This window comes from Felis catus, chromosome B3 (genome assembly GCF_018350175.1).
Source record: "Felis catus isolate Fca126 chromosome B3, F.catus_Fca126_mat1.0, whole genome shotgun sequence".
NCBI lineage: Eukaryota > Metazoa > Chordata > Mammalia > Carnivora > Felidae > Felis > Felis catus.
Window position 1 is genome coordinate 1,594,249 of NC_058373.1, and position 20,966 is coordinate 1,615,214.

General features: G+C 59.4%; 1 protein-coding gene and 1 long non-coding RNA gene across 4 annotated transcripts in view; one reads left to right on the forward strand and one right to left on the reverse strand.

Moving 5' to 3' along the window:
• The window catches only part of CTXND1 (cortexin domain containing 1), a 42,831-nt gene extending 27,180 nt beyond the window's left edge, over positions 1-15,651 (reverse strand). Inside the window, exon 1 of the mRNA XM_023254801.2 lies at positions 15,496-15,651. The gene's annotated coding sequence lies outside the window, so the exon portion shown is untranslated. The remainder of the gene's footprint in view (positions 1-15,495) is intronic.
• On the forward strand, positions 452-10,126 carry LOC109500458. Of its 3 annotated transcripts, none has more exons than XR_006598747.1 (5): positions 452-2,240; positions 3,191-3,472; positions 4,267-6,202; positions 7,059-8,523; positions 8,867-10,126. It is a non-coding gene; the product is annotated as an uncharacterized LOC109500458 (long non-coding RNA). The 3 variants fall into 3 exon arrangements; XR_006598746.1 differs by having other exon boundaries at positions 4,267-4,386; positions 4,860-8,523; XR_006598745.1 differs by having other exon boundaries at positions 4,267-8,523.
• Positions 15,652-20,966: the final 5,315 nt, after the last annotated feature.

Sequence of the window (20,966 nt, forward strand, 5' to 3'; positions counted from 1 at the left end):
GGGCTTCTGGGGCCACAGTGGGCCGGGGGCAGGGGGACCCACGGGGGTTCTGGGGAACGCGAGTTCCTGTGTTTGGAGGGACGGGCGTGGGGGCGGTCAAGCTATAGGAATGGGTGGAATCTGACCGCGACATTGAAGGCCCAGACGTGCAGTCGGCCGGCGGAGAGGTGCCGAGGCTGTGAGCTCGGGTGGTGGCGGGACAGATGAGCAGTGTGGGAGCAGGAGGGGGGATGCCTGGTTCCGGGCACCCCCCCTTCCCTGGATGTCCGAGGGGTCACACGCTCCCCTTCGTCCTAGACCGGACCAGACATTTCTAGGAAATGAAGCTAACCTGTCTTTCTTTCTTTCTTTTTTATTTTTCATGTTTATTTTTGAGAGAGAGAGAGAGAGAGAGAGAGAGACAGAGCATGAGCAGGGTCGGGGCAGATACAGAGGGAGACACAGAATCCGAAGCAGGCTCCAGGCTCCGAGCTGTCAGCACAGAGAGCCTGACGCGGGGCTCGAACCCACGAACCGTGAGATCGTGACCTGAGCCGAAGTTGGATGCTTCACCGACCGAGCCACCCAGGTGCCCCCTAACGTTTCTAATTTGATTGCCATTTCATTTGTGCCCTATGTAATTGCTGACCTCTTGCATTAGTAAACACCGACGACCAGCCTTTCACAGAGCTTTTAAACGGAAAAATATCAAGCCTTGTCGTCCAGACCATGACATCAGGTTGAGGGCGAGGACAGATGAGTCGTGAGCCCCGCAGAGCAGGGCCGAACAGCAGCTGTTTCTCAAGCCGCCCTTCACAGCCCGCTGAGGCCTCGGGCACAGGGCCCCCCGGACCTGTGCCGCTAACTGTGCGCCCGCCCCCCCCAAAACACAGCCAACAGCCTCGGCAGGAAGCTCCTTTCATAGTCAGGTGCGCGGGCCGTCCAGGTCTTCCCGGCGGAGTTCAAGCCCAGCGCCCTCCCCCGTGGAAACAGCAGGTGACGGCACCCCGCGCGCTTGTTAGGACAGCCACGTGGCTGAGCTCACGTCCCGGAACACAACGTCCAGGCTCAAATTCCCGCCACCCGTCTGACACCACACGGTGATAGAGTTTTTTCAAGTCTCGGTTTCCTTGTCTTTAAACTGGGGATAGAGATTCCTCCATGAACTTGCTGGATCTGTGACAACAGATAGGGACAGACGTCGAGAGTGCTTAGCACAGAGTACCCGACACGCGGTGCAAATGTCGGCTGTTGTTTTATGTTTGATTGGACGGCTCCCCTCGCGGGACTCGGTCCCCCAAGCGGGCTGCGCTCGTCCTTCGGCCCGCAAACCCTGCTGGGCTCTGGGTGGTGGCTCCCCCAGAACACAGCCAATCACACAGCCAATCACTGGGTATCCTCTGCCAAGGGGACACCCCACGCTGACCTGATCCCCCTTGGAACATGTCCCTGCACCCAGAGATCAGAGGCTAAGCTGCTTCCCCCCCACAGTAACTCAGAGTGGCAGGGGTGAACTGCAACACACGGGCGTGGTTGTCCCCGAGAGTGACTCACCTCCCTAAAACTCCAAGGCGGGCAGCCACAGGGGCCCCGCAGTTCCCAGCTGCGGGACTCCTCTGGACGCACAGGGCCGGCCTGTGGGTTCTGCAAGGGCTCGGGAAGGGGGTCGCCATCACCGGGCTCCCCGCCCACCCTTCCACCCCCATAAACAGAGGAAAGGGGTGTCCCTCGGGACAGGAGCCAGTCTCCTGTGGAGAAGCCGAAGGACCCTGAGCAAGCCACGGGGTCTGCTGTCCTCGCTGCAAAATGAGCAGGTTGTCTCGGGGGCCGCAGGCCTCCTGTGCAGGGTGGCACGCATCAGACAACGGGGGACCCCCAGCCTTCAGTGCATTGACGGGCCTCCCGGGGACAGGGCTGGGGGCAGGGCAGGTTCTGGATACCTGACACTGGGAAGCTGCTCCTGTGACATCGGGGCAATAAATCACTAAACATTTTTGTTTTGTTTTAATTTTTTTAATGTCTATTTATTTTTGAGAGAGAGAGCAGAGCGGGGGGCTCGAACTCACGGACCGTGAGATCATGACCTGAGCCGAAGTCGGATGCCCGACCAACTGAGCCACCCAGGCGCCCCAAAACATTCCTAAACGAAGCCAACAAAACCCAAAGTTTGGCTTTTGCCGGAAGATTGACAAGACTTCTATTTTCTGTAGGGATGATTTTATAAAACTAGTTGAAATAGAAAGAGATCAAATGTTATGCAGGTGGGTCAGTGGTTAATTTTTTTTAAAGTTAATATTTTTATAAATTTTGTGACACCTGTGGTCGCTTTAAAAACATTCTTAAGTGTATTTATCTATTTGGAGAGGGAAAGAGCACACGCGTGAGTGGGGGAGGGGCAGAGAGAGGGAGACACAGAATCCCGGGCCGGCTCCAGGCTCTGAGCGCTCAGCACAGAGCCCGACGCGGGGCTTGATCTCATGAACCCTGAGATCATGACCTGAGCCGAGATCGAGAGCCCGACACTTAATCAACCGAGCCACCCAGGCACCCCTCTTTCTTTTTTAATTAAAGAATGTTTAGATGATTTTAGTGCTTGCAATTTGCCGTGATATATTTTCTCATTCTAAATAAAGACTGACTTTCGTGCCTAATTTTGTTTTCATAACTTTGACCTGCTTCGTTAGGGAGGGCTCCCGTGCTGCAGACACTTTCGGGCTCGCGAAGCCTGGGTCTGGCCCGTCCTCCTCCCCCGGGGGCGACTAAGTTCTCCCTCGTTAGACCTTCCTCGTTTCCGTGCCTGTCCCGCCAGGCGACCCGGGCCGGGTCGTGGCTGGGATCCCCGCACGAGCTGCCCCGCGAGCCTGCGATGTTCGACTGAACCACCCGCTCGACGTTAAGGCCGCACCGCCCGCCAATCCCTGCCTCTCGCACACGACAAGCTCCCAGCAACGGAATCAGTGGAAAGTGTCCCCGTGAAGACTTCCTTCTGGAAGTGCTGAGAACTTTCCAGACATCTGTTAAGGGGAACGGGATTCTAGAAGCTAATTTGTTTCCTTGACTCACTGAATGAAGCTCTTTAAAATGCATCTGTTTATTGGAGACACTTTGTACAAGACAGAAAAATCGGTGGCAAATGTCACATTTAAATGACAACAGATCCAATGAATAAAAGCTCAGGCGGCCGTTAACGAGGGACATTATTTTGTTTTAGGCAGCACAGGATCCTGAGTCAAGGACACACGGGGACACAGAGAAGTCCCCAGGAGAAACCTGGCTTCCTTGCCTTTCTGTCCTGCCGTGTGCCAGGCCCCGAGGGCATCCTGCCGGGGAGACAAGCCCCGCAGGGTGAAAAGTGCCCAAAGACAGCAAATGCCAGCCGCCGTGCCCAGAATCCTGACACTGGCATTGTGCCACACAGCGTGCGCCCGAGGTGCCCTCGCCGAGGACTCAGGACGGAGTCACGGTGCCCCTGCTTTGGAAACAAAGACACGAGGTCAGGACCCAGCCAACGGCCACTGACAGGGGCAGGCGGGAGCTGAGAGCTCATCTGTGGGCAGCAACGCCCTGGGTCCCAGGGCTCCCCCCCCCCCACTCCCTGGTGCCCATGGCGGGAGGAGCCCCCACAGACTTTGGAGAAGTCTCCCCACTCTGGGGGCAGTGGGTTTTGGGTGGAGCCGGGGATTTGCCTGAAAGGCATTCCTGTTTGAACAGGACTGACTTCCCAAGGCCCTGGGCACTCCAGGCAGAGGACGAGTCTTTGCTCCCCTTCCCTCCCCCTTCTCCCCTCCCTCTTCTCCCCCCTTCCCTTTCCTCTCCCCTCCCTCCCCTCCCCTTCCCCTCCTACCCTCCAATTCTTCCCCTCCCCTCACCTCCCTGCCACCTGTCCCTCCTTCCCCTCCCTCCCCTCCCTCCCCTCCCCTGCCCCTCCTGCTTGCCTCCTGCCCCTCCCTCCCCCCTCCTCCCTTCCCCTCCTTGCCTCCTGCCCCTCCCTCCCCCCTCCTCCCTTCCCCTCCTTGCCTCCTGCCCCTCCCTCCCCCCTCCTCCCTTCCCCTCCTTGCCTCCTGCCCCTCCCTCCCCCCTCCTCCCTTCCCCTCCTTGCCTCCTGCCCCTCCCTCCCCCCTCCTCCCTTCCCCTCCTTGCCTCCTGCCCCTCCCTCCCTCCCCTCTCCTCCTCCCTTCTCCCCTTCCTACCTCCTGCGCCTTCTTTTCTCATGGATTATGCTCCTATCACCCTATTTCTCAAAGACAACATGGGCTTTTCCTATCTTCCATGCCCTTGTTCACACAGACCCACCCTCTGCCTGGAGAGCCGACTCCCCTCAGGGAATCTTTCAGGTCAAGTTCAAACATCACCCCCTCTGATCTGAAGTGAAGACCCCCCTTTGGGCTGTGACCCTCGGCCTCAAGTGTGAGTTGTGCTCAGACACAGGAAGCTTCAGCAGCCAGGAGCCCGTCTCCTCCCCCTCCTCCTCCTCCTCCTCCCAGTTTGAGGGCAGGGACCCCCCCCATTCGCCACCCCTTCTCCGTCCGGGTAGAGCAGGCGGTGGGCGCTCAGTGGACACCCACAGTGAGGACAGCAAGTCCCGCTCGGCTCCCATGCTTGTGCACTGTCTGGGGGCCCAACAGGCCCTCGCGGCTGTAGGGACGGGGGGCCTCTGCACCCACCCGCCCCCTCCACCCGCAGCAAAAGCAAAGCCAGGGCGTCTAGAATATCAGGGTGTTCGGTCACCCAGCCCGGCGCCCCCTCCTGGAAGCCTGCTGAGCACAGACTGGGGAAGGAGGGGTGGAAACACCAAAGTCATTTCTCCCCCACTTGCTAGTGAGGCCCCGGGCCTCCCTCTGCCTTGCTTCGTAGTCTAACGCTCTTTGTTCCGGAAGCAGGCCCGTGCGGTGGCCCGAGCGGGGACTAGCGTCGCTGACGGAGAGCTCAGTGAGCTCAGGGCCTGAGAAGGCTCGGGCGCCGAAAGAGAGACAGAGATGGCCACTCTGCGTGCCCGTCCCCTCTGCTTCGAGGCAGGGAGGGGTCCCAGAGCGAGCGCCTGCCCCGAGGAGGTCCTGCACTCCGTGCCTCGGGGACTTGGTGGCACAGCGGACATCTCCGAGATCCGAAGGGACTCCCCTGGCCCACGGGCGGCTCCGCGAGGCTGGGGAAGAAGTCAGGAGCATCAGGAAGCCTTGGCACGGAGGCCCCAGGGTCCCAACAGCCCCGGGGCAGGAAGGGGAGGCCAGGGCACGGCCCCTCCAGAACAGCCCCGAATGGTCTGTTGTCTCGGCTGGGCCTCCGCGGGACCTCACACCCCACCGCACGATGCCAAGGTCACGAGGCGGCCCCCCTCTGCGGCACCGGGCAGGCGCGTTACGTTTGGCCCACACGACGGCTTGAAGCGGAATTTTGTTTTAATTTTTAAAAATCGGCCGTTGGCAGAGTTTACATAAAATTCAGCATTTCTGCTCTTGCACGGTTCTCCGAGCTGGCGACGCGGTGCCTCTCTTTCTGCTTGGCCACGCGCAGCTGGAGCTCTGCTGGCGCTGCCCCCTTCCGACCGGAAGGTCAAGGCCGTTGGATCTGTGGCCACCGAGCCGCGGCTTCCACCTGCCCAGCCCTCAGACTGCTCTCAGCCTCCTCGCTCAGGAAGGAGGTCGTGCACAGTGCATTTGCCCACCTCCCTTGACCACCACCCGGACCGATCCGGTGGGCTTGGCCAGCGAGGCCGCCCTGGGAGCCGCTGTGGCCGGTGAACGCGAAGTCAGACATCTTCGAGGGATGCCACCAAGGCAGGCTACCGGCCAGGGGGGCCCCGCACCTGCCCGCCGCCACGGTGGCGAGCACTCTGGAATGCTCTCCCAAGCCCCGAAGGCCAGGCGTGCGCAGCGGGGTGGGTGGTGAGGGCTGGGGCAGGTGGAGCCCAGTGGCGGCAGCCAATGCCCGGGACCAAAGGCTAGCGCTCCGCTGTCGGGCTGGGCGGGAAGGGACGGGTTAGGAGAATCCAGACTATTCGGCTTTATCATCGCCCTTCCTTTCCCACAAAATTGCAGGTGCAAAAGCGTCTCTCTCCTTGCCCCTCACGCATAGAGAATGCCTCCGACGGAGCGCCTGGAAGGCACGGTCCAGGCGTCGGACACTGGCCGTCCCAAACTGCGCTTGGCTCAGCAGTCACCGGTGGGGAGGCCTGGTGGCTTTCTGTTCCTCCTCACGTAACGCCTCAGAGACCCCACCTCTCGGGGTGGGTTGTATAGACGGTGCCGTGAATGTGGAGGGGCGTCTCTGTGCATGTGGGTACAGCGGCGGGTCCGTGGGCACGGCAGCGGGTCCGTGGGCACGGTGGCAGGTCCGTGGGCACGGTGGTGGGTCTGTGGGCACACAATGGGTCTGGTCTGTGGGCACAGCGGCGGGTCTGTGGGCACAGCGGCGGGCCCGTGGGCACAACAGTGGGTCTGGTCTGTGGGCACAGCGGCAGGTCTGTGGGCACAACAGTGGGTCTGTGGGCACAGCGGCGGGTCCGTGGGCACGGTGGCGGGTCTGTGGGCACAGCAGTGGGTCTGTGGGCACAATAGTGGGTCTGGTCTGTGGGCACAGCAGTGGGTCTGTGGGCACAGTGGTGGGTCTGTGGGCACAACGGTGGGTCTGTGGGCACAGTGGCGGGTCCGTGGGCACAGCGGCGGGTCCGTGGGCACAGTGGCGGGTCTGTGGGCACAGTGGTGGGTCTGTGGGCACAGCAGTGGGTCTGGTCTGTGGGCACAGCAGTGGGTCTGTGGGCACAACAGTGGGTCTGGTCTGTGGGCACAACAGTGGGTCTGGTCTGTGGGCACAGCGGGGGGTCCGTGGGCACGGTGGCGGGTCCGTGGGCACAACGGTAGGTCCGCCGGCCTGCAGTGCTCCGCGCCGTCTGGGGACAGGGAAGGAGCCGGGCTCTGGGGGCGTCCACCGCTGTGCACCGGGCCCAGCCATCTCTGCCCAAGGTGCCTCTATGCTGACACTGGCACTCGGACGCTGGCCGGCGTCCCGTCCTAGTCACCGAGGGTGTGGGCGACGGGAGGGGCCGTCCAGCCCGCAGCTACTAACTGCCCTTCCCTCTTTAGAGTCCTTGAAAGCGTTGGCTTCTTTTCCGCTCAACTTAAGGCCATCTTCTTGTACCCTGCTAACGCCTTCTCTCCTCCGATCCCAGCAAGCAAGACTCAAATGAACAGACGAGGCCTGAGAATATGTGCAAAGGTCCTGTGCTCAGGACAGAGTGAAGGAAGTGAAGGGTGTGTCAAAAGCACAGATGCTACAACCGTCCTTTCATTGATCCTGATAAGCGCGACCCTAAGGAAGGGCGGCCGCACAGGGTTGACGGTGGGAGGCGGGGCCAGCAGGTGCCACCTGCCAGACGACCGTCCTCGGGGAAGACGCAGCGGTGTCCCTTCGGAGCCGGCGCGGAGCGACGCGGGCAGCGCCTCACAGTTCTGGCGTCGGGCAGACCGGATCGCGCCGGCCCGCGGCCAGAGCCAGGCTGCCCCAGGGATGCAAACCGCGTTCCTACCAGCTTCCCCGGTGCCGGTGCTGCTGCTGGTCTGGGAGCCCCGCGGGCCGGATCCACCGTGCAGAGAAGGGCCCCTCCACCTCCACAGACACCGCCCCATCTGTATTCTAGAAGCTTCCATGGAGGGGGACAGAGGGTAAGGGGGAGAGCAGGGTTTTGAATGCCGGCCCAAATCCTATTAACCGGCAATGCAGCTTGAGCAATTTACTTAACCTCTCTGTGCCTCGGTTTCCTCATGGGCAAACCCAGAGGGCTGATGAGTGCACCGAGCGGGTCAGTGCGGGGAGGGGGGGAGGGCGGTGGTATTAGAGACGTGATGTCATGGAAAGCACTGGGAGGCGCCTGTGCACACAGCCGCCAACAGCCCTTCTGCTGGTCGAGAGGGTGAACTGACTTCAAGCTCATGCACTCCCTCCTCGCTGACCCGAGCCCCTCGGTCTGTAGCAGAAATAACGTACTTTGCTGGAGGTTTGCAGACCGCTGGCCTTGAAGGTGAAGGACGACGACAAGGCCCAACCACGTTGAAAAACGGCTGAGGAGAATGCCAGCCCGTCGTTCAGGGTCACCTCGACCTACGAGTGACCCCCTGGGCACCCGCTCCTGCACGCAGCCCCCTCCCTGTTCCCGCGCCTTCCTCTTCCCAACCCTCCGGCTCGTCCTGGACAAGGGAGGCAGTCGCGGAGGCACGAGCCCACCATCCTCCCAGGTGGCCGGCTTCCCGGCTGCAGCAAACCTGTCCTTTCCTCTCCCAACGTCACTCACTGTCTCTCGGGTGCTGACTTTCTGGTGGCGAGCAGCAGAACCTGAGTTCGGAACCGCTTCTCTGTCCGATGACCAGACGGAGGTCCAGCGTCAGCCGCTGTGACTTCTATCCCTCTGCGGGGAGGGTCCTGGCCGAGCACCTGGGGGTCGGGCCCCGACCCCACCCGGCCGCCCGTGGGACCTCGTGCTCCCCTGCTCCCAGCAGCTGCTGGGATTCATTCAAAAACAGCCACCGCTGGTTTGGCTCACGCATCTGGAGGGTGAGTGGGCTCGGCTGGTGCTTTTCCTTGGGAGCTGTGTCGTCTCGCTTGGGGGCTCAAGGGTCACAGAGAGGGTCCCGGGAGAGACCAGCCTCAGCTGGGCGCAGGGGGAGGGGCTGTGGGCTCCACCTGCTGTGGGGGAGGGCCCCCGAGTCTGCAGGCACGTTTGCGGACACCCCGACGCTCTGTGCCTTCCTCCCCTGCTCCTTTCCACCACCTGCTCCCCTGAAACGCCACCTGCCCGCCCCACCGCGCCAGTCCTGCCCACTGCCCACGGCCCTTGGCTCGCCCCCCCTCCAGTCTCTTCCTTTGTCCCTCCCCCCTGTGCCACCAAACCCCACAGCCTCCTGTGCTGGTGACCGCGGCTCCCAGGGTTGGTCCTCAGTGACTGCACTGAGCAGACAAGCAAACGGAGACATGAGGAACCGCGTGACAAGCCAACGGAGACACCAGGAACCGTGTGCACGGGGGCAGAAGCCGCAGGAGCCACTAAGAGGCTGGTGACGTGCCTGGCACCCCAGCTAGGTGTGACTTCCTTCGTTTATATTTTTCAGTATTTCCCAGAACTTCTACAAAGCACATCCGTAACTTGAGTCATCGGAAAATTATTTTCCAGGAGAAAGTACGCTTTAAAAATAGATGGTAAACGTTTCTTGCCCTGAATCCAAAGCACTCGGCTATTAAGCTATTAAAATCTCTGTCCTGCAAAGAGGCAAACTGTCTGTGATTCCAAAGTTCACTCTACATAAAGGTGACAAAAATACCGTGTGACAGATCAAAGGAAATCCGAAAGGCTCTCTCTGGTGCGTCGATGGAAACTGGAGCGCTCCTAGGCCTCCGTTGTGAGGGAGAGACGGTTAAAAGGCACAATCACATTAAACCTACAAGCAGGGTTCTTTCCGCACACGGGCGTCGCTGTGCGTCCTTCTGTGATTTCTGTGATTTTCTGGGCCGTGACGGCGGAGGCCACGCCGGCCTGGACCGCGAGGCTTTGGCCACAGGCAGTGCGGACAGCCGGCTGCGCCGTGACTTGTGTGCAAACCAGCTGACTGTGACATGCCCTTGTGTGAAGGCTGCGTAGGAGTTCACGGGCGTCTCCCTGGAGCCACAAGGGGACAAGGGGCGTCCCTGTTTCTGCCCAGGGAGGGCGGGGGACTCTGAGGGATTCCTAGTGTAGACCAAGTGAGTGTGCCGGCCGCCCTCATTCCCCAGGCAGGGACCGCAATTTTCCAACGGCAGACGCTGGGCTTTAGTGCGCCTGGTCACCTCTGGCGGAGTTTGTAAAAAGTGTGCATTGCCAGCTCGGGGCTGGGAAGTTCTGGCTCCGGGTTGGAGGCCGGGCTTCTGAATGTGCACTTGGTAACGAGCCTCCGGAGGGGGTGTCTGAGAACTTCTCTGCACCATTCTTGCAACGTAAGCTCTGTTCTCATCGTCACATTCAGACTCAGTCACACTTCTCTTCCTAAAATTTAAGAGGTCAAGGGGCGCCCGGGGGGCTCCGTCGGTTCAGCGTCCGACTTCGGCTCGGGTCACGATCTCACGGTTTGCGGGTCCGAGCGCCGCGTCGGGCTCTGTGCTGGCAGCTCGGAGCCTGGAGCCTGCTTCCGATTCTGGGTCTCCCTCTCTCTCTGCACCTCCCTCACTCATGCTTTCTCTCCCTCCCTCCGTCTCTCTCTGTCTCTGTCTCTCAGAAATAAACAAACATTAAAAAATTTTGAAATTTCGGAGGCCAGTGTTCATACCTCCATTTAGCGGTGAGAAAGGGTGGCTCACAGCAGAGGGGTGATTCCCGGTGGTTTCATGGCTGCGAGCGGTGGATCGGGACTTGGAACCAGGTCAGGGGTGCCTGAGAAGCAAAGGCCCTCACGTGCCCCTGGGGGAACATCCCCAGGGTCCCATAATCGGTGAATGCAAGAAGCTGAGGGCATCGTCTCTCCGCCTTCCACCATCCGGCCCCATTCCACGTGGGGGACACCTGCCGTGACCACCACTGGGCAGTTCTGCCTTCCAGTGGGACCCAGGTCACTTCCCGAGTTGAGAACAGATGTCTGGCTGTTCAGCCCGCTGGCCCCCTTGAGAGAGCACCTCCTGTCTCAGGGGGAATAGGCAGCTTCCAAGGGGAGGGTCATCTTGGAAGCCGGGCGGCCACCCTGTTGACGGAGGTTAGGGTAGCAGGTGCGTCCACGCCTCCCAGGGACCCGGAGCTGTGCCCGTCCCAGGGCACGGGGCCCACTGCTGGTGCCCGCCTGGACCATACCCTCAGCTACAGACGGGACAAGTTCAAGTCTCATTCCAACAGACGTTTCTATGGACTTAATAGCATCCCCTGCCCCCCCCCCCCAATTCATTTGCTCAAGTCCTAACCTGGTAGCTCAGAATGTGACTGTATTTGGACAAGTGTCTTTTAAAGAGGTGATTAGGGTAAAATGGAGTCATATGGGTGGGCCCTAAGCCAATAGGATTGACTGGTGTCCTTCTAAGAAGAAGAGAGTAGGACACAGACACGCACAGAGGGACCGAGTGAGGATCCGGGGAGGAGAGACCAAGGAGAGAGGCCTCGGAAGACACCGGCCCTGCCTACACCTTGAACTCGGACTCGTAGCTCCCAGGACTCTGAGAAGATCCCTTCCTGCTGTTTGGGGCCTGTGGTCTGGGGAGCTGTGCCACGGCAGCCCGAGGTGGGTCCGGCTGGGGTCCCCGAGCCCAGTGGGAACCCTGCACCGGACAGCCTGGGGGCGTACCACGTGCGGTCTGTGCTCTGTTAGTGAGTGTGGGGGCGCCGGGCTGCACGGGGGTGCTTCCTCTCAGTGCCCCTCCCGGCTATCGGAGGGGCAGGGGAAGAGGTGAGGGGCCGTCACCAACTAAATGCCATTTCACCAGCTGGCTCCGGGCGGTTGTTGAGAAGGGTTCCGAGGCCTCGTTCTGGCTCTGTGGGAAAGAATGTCATGATTGATTAGCAATGTCTGCTGTGGGCGAGGGAGGGAGGCACGACAGATGTGTGCCATAAATTTGCAGCCTTCTAGAACACAGGGAGCTCCACCTGAGCCAAGGAGAAGTCAGCGTAGCCAGAGGGCGCTGGGCATGATTTAATGGCCACACAGTTCCAAGCCACCTGCTGGCCACTAATGCCAGACGCCGGGTGACAAACAGATGTCACCATGACTGTGGCATCTGGTCAACTCATCGTGGCCGCCTGAGCATGAGAACGTGCGTCTCTGTTGGTGTCCGTGGAAAGGGCGTCGTATCTCAACCCCCGCCGTCTGCCCCAGGCCTGCACTGCACGGCGGGTCGCACGACCTCCTGTCTTTGTGACCCTGTTGCCATCTCCAGGCTGAACTCAGGGACCCCTGCCACCACAACATCCCAAGGGCAGGGATGAAATGCCACTTTGGGGTCTGTGGGTTCCATGGGGCCGAGGCACAAGGAGGTGGATCCTTTAGAAGGACACACGGCCGAGGGCACGGCCTCCCCTCCCCCACTCCCTGCGCCCGTGGGGCATGTATAAACCGAGGGTGTGACAGTGTGGCCCTGGCAGGGGACAAGGACGCTGCTTCCCAGAACGGTATTGTGCTGGGCTGCCTTGCTTTCTATTAAGCAAAAGGATTATGGAGTAGAACAAAACAATTTTTTAATTAAAAAATAAATAATTAAAAACAATTCAAAGCATAAAAGTAGGTTGTGGCCCTATATGCCAAACATGAAACGTGTGCCTCAAGACCCTCACGGAGGCCCCCGGGGCACATTCCTTCTTGGGTCGTTAGAGGTTTTCCGTCGGAAAGTCCAAGAAGTTCTAGGCCAGGCGGGAACGTGTCAGGTGTGCATCCTCGGTCTGCACCTGTCCTTGACCTCGGGACGGTGACACCTTGAGGGTCAAGGTGACGGTGCGGGCCCTGAGGAGAGGGCTGGGGACCAGCAGCCCTGGACGGGACAGGACCAAAGGGGCCTGAGGCCACACACTGCGGGCGCGCTGAGGCCTCGGGGTGCTCATCCGCAGGGGCCTCGAGGAAGCCTGTGGCTCAGGGGTAAGTGGCGGGCTAGGGATTCTGGGATTAGGAATCCCAACCTGATACACTGTCCTTCTACTGTCCTTGAAATAAGCTCCCCAAGGGGGCTCCGCCTGGAAGGGCCTGAAACATCAGTGACCCTGGGGGCACAGCAAGGACACCTCCAGAGACGTCCAGCCATCGGGGCTGGACGCACAGAGAACATACAGAGAACATGCCCACCATGAACACGGGGCGGACGACGGCAGGAAGGTTCACAGGACTTCTGTAAAACACCTGCTGTGTGCGAGGCTCGTTCATACACCGCCCTCTCTGACTCCCACAACCACCCGGCAAAGAAGGCGATGGGTCCCTGAGTTTACAAACGGGAAAACTGAGTCTCGGAAGCAGTCAGAGCCCACGCACAGAGGGCCTGCCCCTGCGGCCTCTGTCTGACTTAGCTCACTTAATTTCACCCTCACAAAGCACAGCTGGTCATCGCGGCTCGGCACGGGTCCACTTCCTTGTGTGGAGCCTGAGTCCCAATCACGGACGTTCTCTGAGCGGCGACCCCGGGCAGGTGGAGCACAGGTACGACACCGGCGCTCCTACCCTGAGCCAACCTTGGCCAAGTCCCGCTGCTTCTCCGATCATGGGGAAGCGAGGATGACCGTCGCCCTGGGAGTTAGACAGCAGCACGTACAGAGCGCTGAGCATACAGTAAGCGCTTTGCTAATGAGACGGGCTTTCAGGTGCCGGTTCTCCTGCGTTTTGCGAACGAGAGGATCGAAGCCCGAAAGGCAACTCGCTTCCAGTCACCCGACCACGGCGGCACAGCCAGGCCTGAATGCCGACCCGGCCGGCTGCAGGCATCAGGGTTCTTCCTCCTGCGGACACGAACACGAGGGGAGCTGATTTTCGCGGGGCTGATCTCGAGTCGTCAGGAAAACGCCCGGACTCCCGTGAGCCAGCTGACTGTAGGGATGTTTTCTTCCCAAACCGTGAAAATATCTGACAGTGTTGTCCCTCCCGATGTTTTCACGTGAGCGCCAGGTATCTGAAGAATTCACTGTCGTGGACGGGTTCCAGAGCCCTGGGTGCCAAAACGCAGAGCCGTGATGGTCCCCTTCCAGGCCAGAACTTACAGAAGCATTAACCTCAGAGCCTGGAACGTTGTCAGCTTTATAAACACTGCTCTTTCTATTGTGGCTGGACAGGAGAATTTGAGGACATATCGCCATCTCATTTCCCACTGAAAGCATGTCAACACTGCTACACTGAATAGTACTCTGCGCCAAGCCCCTTGGGACTGAAGATTTTGAGTCTGTGCTGTGATGGTGTGGTCCGGAGCGTAAATATCTGCTGGAGAAAGATTAACTAGCAAGGCAGTTTATTCAGAACGGCTGCCTGTCTCATTAACCCAGGAAGGAAATAAACCGGGAAGAAGCAGTCCTGTACATCGCAGCCTCTAAGCGGTCCCCGAACATCGAGACCAACTATTTTTTTCAGGCGAATCAAGGTCCGTACTGTTGAAAAAAACCTATTTATTTCACCATAACCTTGTTCACTTTAAACTCACATTTCAAGTACCTAATGGCCAGGGGTTTGCTATAATTCTCCAAACTGGCTTGAGTTCAGAGACACATTATACTTTGCACATTCGTCACGGGCATGTTGTTCATAAATAATAAATACGGCCGAGAGAAATGATCAAGGCGTTAATCGCTCGGGACAGGAGTATACTAACGCAGAGATCGCACTGAGTAAGTGAACAGCTTACCCTCAGTTTCTCTTTTGGATAAATGTGAAGTCATCGGTTTTCCGGAGGTAAGGGCTGGTTTCCACGGCTTCCCTCCCAGAGGGTCCTCAAAGCTGGCCTTGTACGGAGGTGTCCCTGAAAATGGAACCCTCGTCCAAATGCAAGGTGGAGCCCCCTCTAAGGCCGTGGATGTTTGGCTTTACGCTGCCCTAAGCCCATCCTGCAGGTTTGCAAGGACCACAGTCAGGTGATTACACAGGGGACTGAGTCCCACAGCCCCCGGGCGCAGACCCCCTAGTCCACCGGACACAGAGTTTCCGTAGAAGAGTAGGACTGTGTCCGGGTGCTGATCCTGGCTGGGATGCAGGGAGGCTCCGGGAAGCCCGCGCGAGCTTGGAGACCCCGCAAGCTGACGCAGACGTGGATCAGGACAGAAACTTCCCCGGCCAGGGCCGCATGAGAGCCCTGGGGCTTTGTTTCCGGGTCCCTGGGTCCCTGCCCACACCGTGGCCTTAACCCAGAGTCTCGGTGAGAAGGTGCATCACCTTGGTCTTCTCTGACAGCCTTTCCCTTCCAGAACTTTCCCTGGGGGCAACAGAGACCGTCTTAAAGAATTCAGTTCCGTGCTACATTTCCCCAAAACGTCTCCCAGAGGCATCCTCACTCCTGCACTGATGTGGGGGAAAGACTGGGCTGGTTGTACTAGGCTTTGGTTAGATCAGGACAAAACGTGACACTTGACATTTTAGAGAAGCTGCCGCTGAGAGAAGTTTCCCCAGAAGTTATATCCCTTGTGACCTTCACCCGCTAAACGGAGAAAAATCCGGCCCATGTAGCTGTCAGCGCGAGAAGGGACTGGGTTTCACGCACTGAACTTGACAAGAAGGAATTTCTAACTTGGATTCCGTTTCAACTCCCCCCCCCCTCCCCGCCGCGTCCCGCCTTGGCACAAGGCCCCGGCCCCGTGGGGAGGGGCGGCTCGGTCTGGGGGGACCCCCCACGCCCTCTCACCGCCCCCCCCCCCCGCACCGTGTGAGCTCCCAGCCCCGGACCCCCTAGCCCGCAGGCACCGGCGGCCGCGGCTCCCCCTGCACCGCGCCCCGGGGCGCAGGGGGCGACCGAGGGGTCCCGGACCCCGTTGGGCGGACCCGCTCCCAGCGCCCAGGCTGCTGCGCCCCGTTCCCCCGGCTGTCGCGGCGGCGGGTCCCGGGGAGGCTCGGGCGTCCTTACCTGGCGAGGCCGTCCCGTGCGCTCGCGGGTCCCGGGGCCGGCGGGGTCGGGGCGCGGGGCGCAGCCCAGGCCCGGCTCGGCGGGCGGGCGGCGGGCGGCGGGCGGCTGCGGCTGAGTCAGCGCCCCGGAGGCGCGGGCAGCCCGGCCCGGCCGCAGGCGGGGGCTGTGAGCGGAGGCGCGGCCGTCCCGGCGCTTTAAAGGGGAGGCGGCTGGAAGCCGTTCAAGCGGAAACGCATGGCGAAACTTCACCCTAGCGGACACGGGGAGGGGGTGCGGGGAGGAGGGGACGCGGGGGGGGGGGTACGGAGAGGAGGGGCCCCCAGGGGAGGAGGCACGGTGCCAGTGCAGGGAGAGGGTGCGGGGTGCGGGGAAGAGGGGGTGCGGGGTGCGGGGACGAAGGGGTGCGGGAGAGGGAGCGGGGAGGGGGCGCGGGGTGCGGGGAAGAGGGGGTGCGGCGTGCAGGGAGGGGGCGCGGGGACGAAGGGGTGCGGGAGGGTGCGCAGGTAGGAAGGGGTGCACAGGAGGGGGCGCAGGGAGGGGACTCGGGGAGGAAAGGGTGCAGGGAGGAGATGAGGGGAGGGGTTGCGGGGGAGGAAGGGGCGAGGGGAGGGGGCGCGTGTAAGAAGGGGTGCACAGGAGGGGGCGCGGGGAGGAAGGGGTGCGGGGAGAGGGCGCGGAGGGGGCGCGGGGAGGGGGCGCGGGGAGGAAGGGGTGCGGGGAGGAGATGAGGGGAGGGGTTGCGAGGAGGAAGGGGCGAGGGGAAGGGGTGCGGGGAGGAAGGGGTGCGGGAGGGGGTGTGGAGAGGGGGCGCGGGGAGCAAGGGGTGCGGGGAGAGGGCGCGCGGGAAGAAGGGGCCTGGGGACGGGTTGAGGGGAGGGGGTGCCGGGAGGAAGGGGTGCCGGGAGGGTGCGTGGGGAGGGGGCCCGGGGAGGGGGCACAGGGAGGAAGGGGTGCTGGGTGGAGGGGCGCAGTGAGGGGAGGGCACGCAGCCTAGCCGCCCCCATGGCTCCTCCAAAGCGCGCCCTCAGAGGCTCCCTTGACGGGGACAGGGACCAGGAACGGGGACAGGGACGGGTCGAGTGCCCGCTCAGCATCCGCCTGCATTATGCTTAATAGCGAGCCGAGCGAGCGTTTCCACCAAAGTTGGGAGCGAGGCCGGGGCGCTTTGCAAAGTCCGGCGATGCGATTAGAGGCGAGAAGGAAAAGGCTGTGAAACCCCAGGTCGCGCCTCTGCAAAGCCAAAGCCCTTTTCGCGAGCGTGCTGTCTTTGCAACTGGGAAGCCGGGACGACGGTTTCTGTTTGCAGCGGGTGTCACGGTCCAGACTGAAGGTGGAAATAGCCGCGTCCAACGACCTGGTGGCTTGCGAGACAACGTCCAGACGCCCCGCTTCTCGGGCGCCTGCTGACCAGCGCGAACCCGAGAGAAGACTGAAGTGCCCTTTCGAAGGGCAAAACCACACACAGCTAGGAATAGATAGACACGTGTAGGGGAATGTGGTCTGTTTTCTAGAAAACGAAAACAAACCCAACGGCTGCTCTTTAACGGGGGGATGAAGGAAACTTGAATCTGCTAAGACACAATCCTCATTCGTGGACGGAAAGCGGCGGACTCTGGAGCCCTGCCTACCGCGTCCCCGTCCGGCTCCAGGTAGAGTTTTCTCTTCAGCCTGACGCAGGGATTTGAGGGCTCCCGTGGAAGGGTAGAGAACCGTCAGGGAGAGGTTGGCGGAGCAGGACGGGAGGGAGGCCGGCCGGCTGGACGGTGCCGTGAGAGCCGCGCCCCGACGAGCAAAGGACGTTCGGTGCGACCGCTTCGCCAAGGGCGTGTTCACGTGCATCAAGGCGGTCTGTCCCTCGCCCCGCTGTGGCGTGGCGACCGCTACTGCTGGCCCTCGCAGATAAGGACGTGCAGGTGCCGTCACCCAGCCGGAAGTGGAGGGTCAGGAATCGGAGGCGGGCCTCCGTGCTAACCCCCCGGCACGAGACACTGCCTGTCGCGCAAAGCACCAGTGATGAAAGCAGCAGCTGACTGGCCAGAGGTGGCTGCTCTGTACGGAAGGGTGAAGAAGCCGAAATCAGAGCTTTGTGAGGGACGGTGGTGTGTGACGCGGTGCCCCGAGTTGACAGAATTTTCCAAGACACAATATTGGCATCACTAGAGAGTAATTACCGGGGGCTGATTAAGTTCCTATTCTGGGAGCAGGAGAAGTTCCAAACCCATCAAACAGTGGGTGAGGGGGCGCCTGGGTGGCTCAGTCGGTTGGGCCTCTGACTTGGGCTCGGGTCGTGATCTCGCGGTGCGTGGGTTCGAGCCCCGCGTCGGGCTCTGTGCCGACGGCTGGGAGCCTGGAGCCTGCTTGGGATTCTGGGTCTCCTCCTCTCTCTGCCCCTCCCTTGCTCACGCTCTGTCTCGCTCTGTCTCCCAATAATAAATAAACGTCAAAAAGAATAGTGAGTGCAAAACAGGGAAGCCAAAACTAGTAAGGGGAATATGGAGGTAAGTATTTATCATAAAGCCCGGATTGTGAAAGCCTTTCTAAATATATCACGAAACCATAGAGTAAGAGACTAATAGATAGGATTATAAAATATACAAATAAGTGTCTTTATTAAAGTGAAAACACCATAAACGGAGTTGAAAAAGTAATAAACTGGAAAAAATATTTGCTATCTGTATGACATGGGATTGCTGAATTCAGCTAAGGGAAATACAAACGCCTGGTTAAACTTGAATTTCAAATAGACAACAAGTAATTATTGAGTATACATGTGTCCCATTCATTATTTATCTGACAGTCAAATTTCTTTTCTTTTAATTTTTAAAATATTTATTTTTGAGAGAGAGAGAGACAGAGAACGAGCAGGGGAGGTGAAGAGAGAGAAGGAGACACAGAATCCGAAACAGGCTCCAGGCTCCGAGCCGTCAGCACAGAGCCCGACGCGGGGCTCGAACCCACGCACTGCGAGATCATGACCTGAGCCGAAGTCGGACAGTTGATCGATTGAGCCACCCAGGCGCCCCTCTGGCAGTCAAGTTTCACTGCGTGTCCCGCCTTTTATCTGATACCCCTAATATTACAGCAACATTTGAAGGTAGAACGTTCACAAAGAACCCTTAGGATCATCACAAAGAGATGATCATCCCGATACAACAGAGAATAAAAGAGACGAGCAGACAACCCACGAAGGAGGGGATGGAAAGGTCCAAGAACTAGACCAAAACAACCATCTTGCTGCAAACCAGAAGCTCAGAGCGTTGTACTTTTTACCTACCAGGCTGCCAACTTTCAGATATCGACAAAGTCCGGTGCTGCTGTGGGGCTCGAGGCAGAGAGGCGTCGTCTCCCACCGGTGATGAAAATGTAAATTAGCACAATGTTTCCAGAAAGCAGTTTGAGAACAACAGTCTTAGTACTTGACGTACTTACGCAACACACGGAGCAGATCCATTTTTAACAACTTATCGAAGGAGATCATTTTCCCAGTGAACAAAACGCACATAGTGGCTATTTGTGGCTTTGCATAAATAATACATAAGAGTGAAAAGTTGGCAACATCCCGACGTCTATCCGTAGGGGGCGGGTTGATTAAAGAGCAGTGACACGTGTTGAGACTTCACTGTGAAGCCAGTGCTGCCCTGAGGACCTCCCGTGTACTGACTTGCTGAATCTCAAAACAAAACAAAATAAACTCGTCCTACTCCCCACACCCCACCTCCCCCGAGTGGAGACGTCAACGTCTCCCTCTTGCAGAGGGGAAAACCGGACAGAGAGGGCAGGCAACTTTCCCAAGGTCCCACAGCAGGAAAAGGGGGTCCTGGGACCTAAGCGGACTGGTCTTTGGGGACCAGTCTCAGCTCTCGTGCCGTGTCGTGTGGTCGATGGAGTCCCACGGACGGCACGCTGGGGGGACTTCATCCACAGGATGGAAATCCGTACGGTCATGGAGAGGACAGCACGACCCTACGTACTGGCATTGAAGGTGTTGGTGACATACTATGAAGTGAAAAAGGGAGGTTCCAAAAGCACATTGCTATAGACTGAAGGTCTGGGTCCCTGAAAAACTCATATGTTGAGACCTAATCCACTGTGTGAGGGTATTAAAAAGGTGAGGCCTCTGGGGAGGGATCAGGTCACGAGGGTGGAACCCTCCAGAATGGGACTCGTGCCCTTACAGAAGACGGGACCCCAGAGAGCTCGGTCACCCCTCCACCCTGCGAGGACACAGTGGGAGGGGACACGTCTATGACCCTAGAAGCGGGCCCTCACTGGACACGGAATTGCCCGGCACATTGATCTCGGACTTCCCAGCCTCCAGAACTGTGAGAAGTAAGTTTCTGTTGTTTATAAGCCACCCAGTTTATGATACTTTGTTGTATCAGCCTGAACAAGCTGACACACACACACACACACACACACACACACGGTATGACCCCATTTGTGTAAAGTCAAATTTATTTACATTCGTCTGCACGGAGGCATAGAGATCTGTCTGAATGAAGAGTCACTCATATGTTAAGACGCTTTCTTCCCGACCGATGGGATTTCAGCTGATTTGTTACTTTCTTCTTTATGCTTTCCTAAATGGTTTTAAAAAGATGAACATGTACTGTTTAAATATCCAGGGGGCGCCTGGGTGGCTCAGTCGGTTAAGCGTCCGACTTGGGCTCAGGTCATGATCTTGCGGTTTGTGAGTTCGAGCCCCGCGTCGGGCTCTGTGCTCACGGCTTGGAGCCTGCAGCCTCCTCGGATTCTGTGTCTCCCCCTCTCTCTGACCCTCCCCTGCTCACACTCTGTCTCTCTCTCTTTCAAAAATAAATAAACATTTAAAAAAATGTAAATATCCAGGAAAAAAATAAAGAAAACAAAGTCTTCCCATTTGACGATTCGGTCCTTCAGGATCTCGGTGGTCTAGGCCTTTCCCAAGCTTGCTAATCTCTCCCTCCGAATTCTGAGAGCTTAGACCCCTGGCTAAGGACTCAGACTGGGGGGTGCGGCAAGGTCTCTGCCCAGGTCCGTCCCCGCATCCCTCCCCTCCCGCACCCCCCCGCCTGTCCCCTAGCTGGGCGGGGAGGCCTTGGAGCTGTCCCAACGGGCACTGGCAACCCCAGGAAAGTGCCGTCCGCTCGCCGGCCTGGGGTCTTGGCTGTGCGGTGAGACGCGAAAGTCAGGGTTGTCGCTGCAGAGGACAGGGACCCCACTTACACTAGGCGCAGGAAGGAGGCACCTTCCCCGCAAGGATCAGAGGGTCCGGGCAGGGAAGACAGCCGGGGCCGGGTAAGGACTGGGACACACGGGAGCCTACAGGGCCGCCGGAAGCACTGGACGGAAGGCTCCTCTCTCCCCTCTGCCCCCGCCTCTCCCCTCTCTCACGCCACCCTGGCTTCCTCTCCTCCTCAACCCGCAGAAACACGGCAGTCACCCGAGCTTGGTGAGGCAGCTTCGGTCACCCAACCACATCAGTTCCCTCG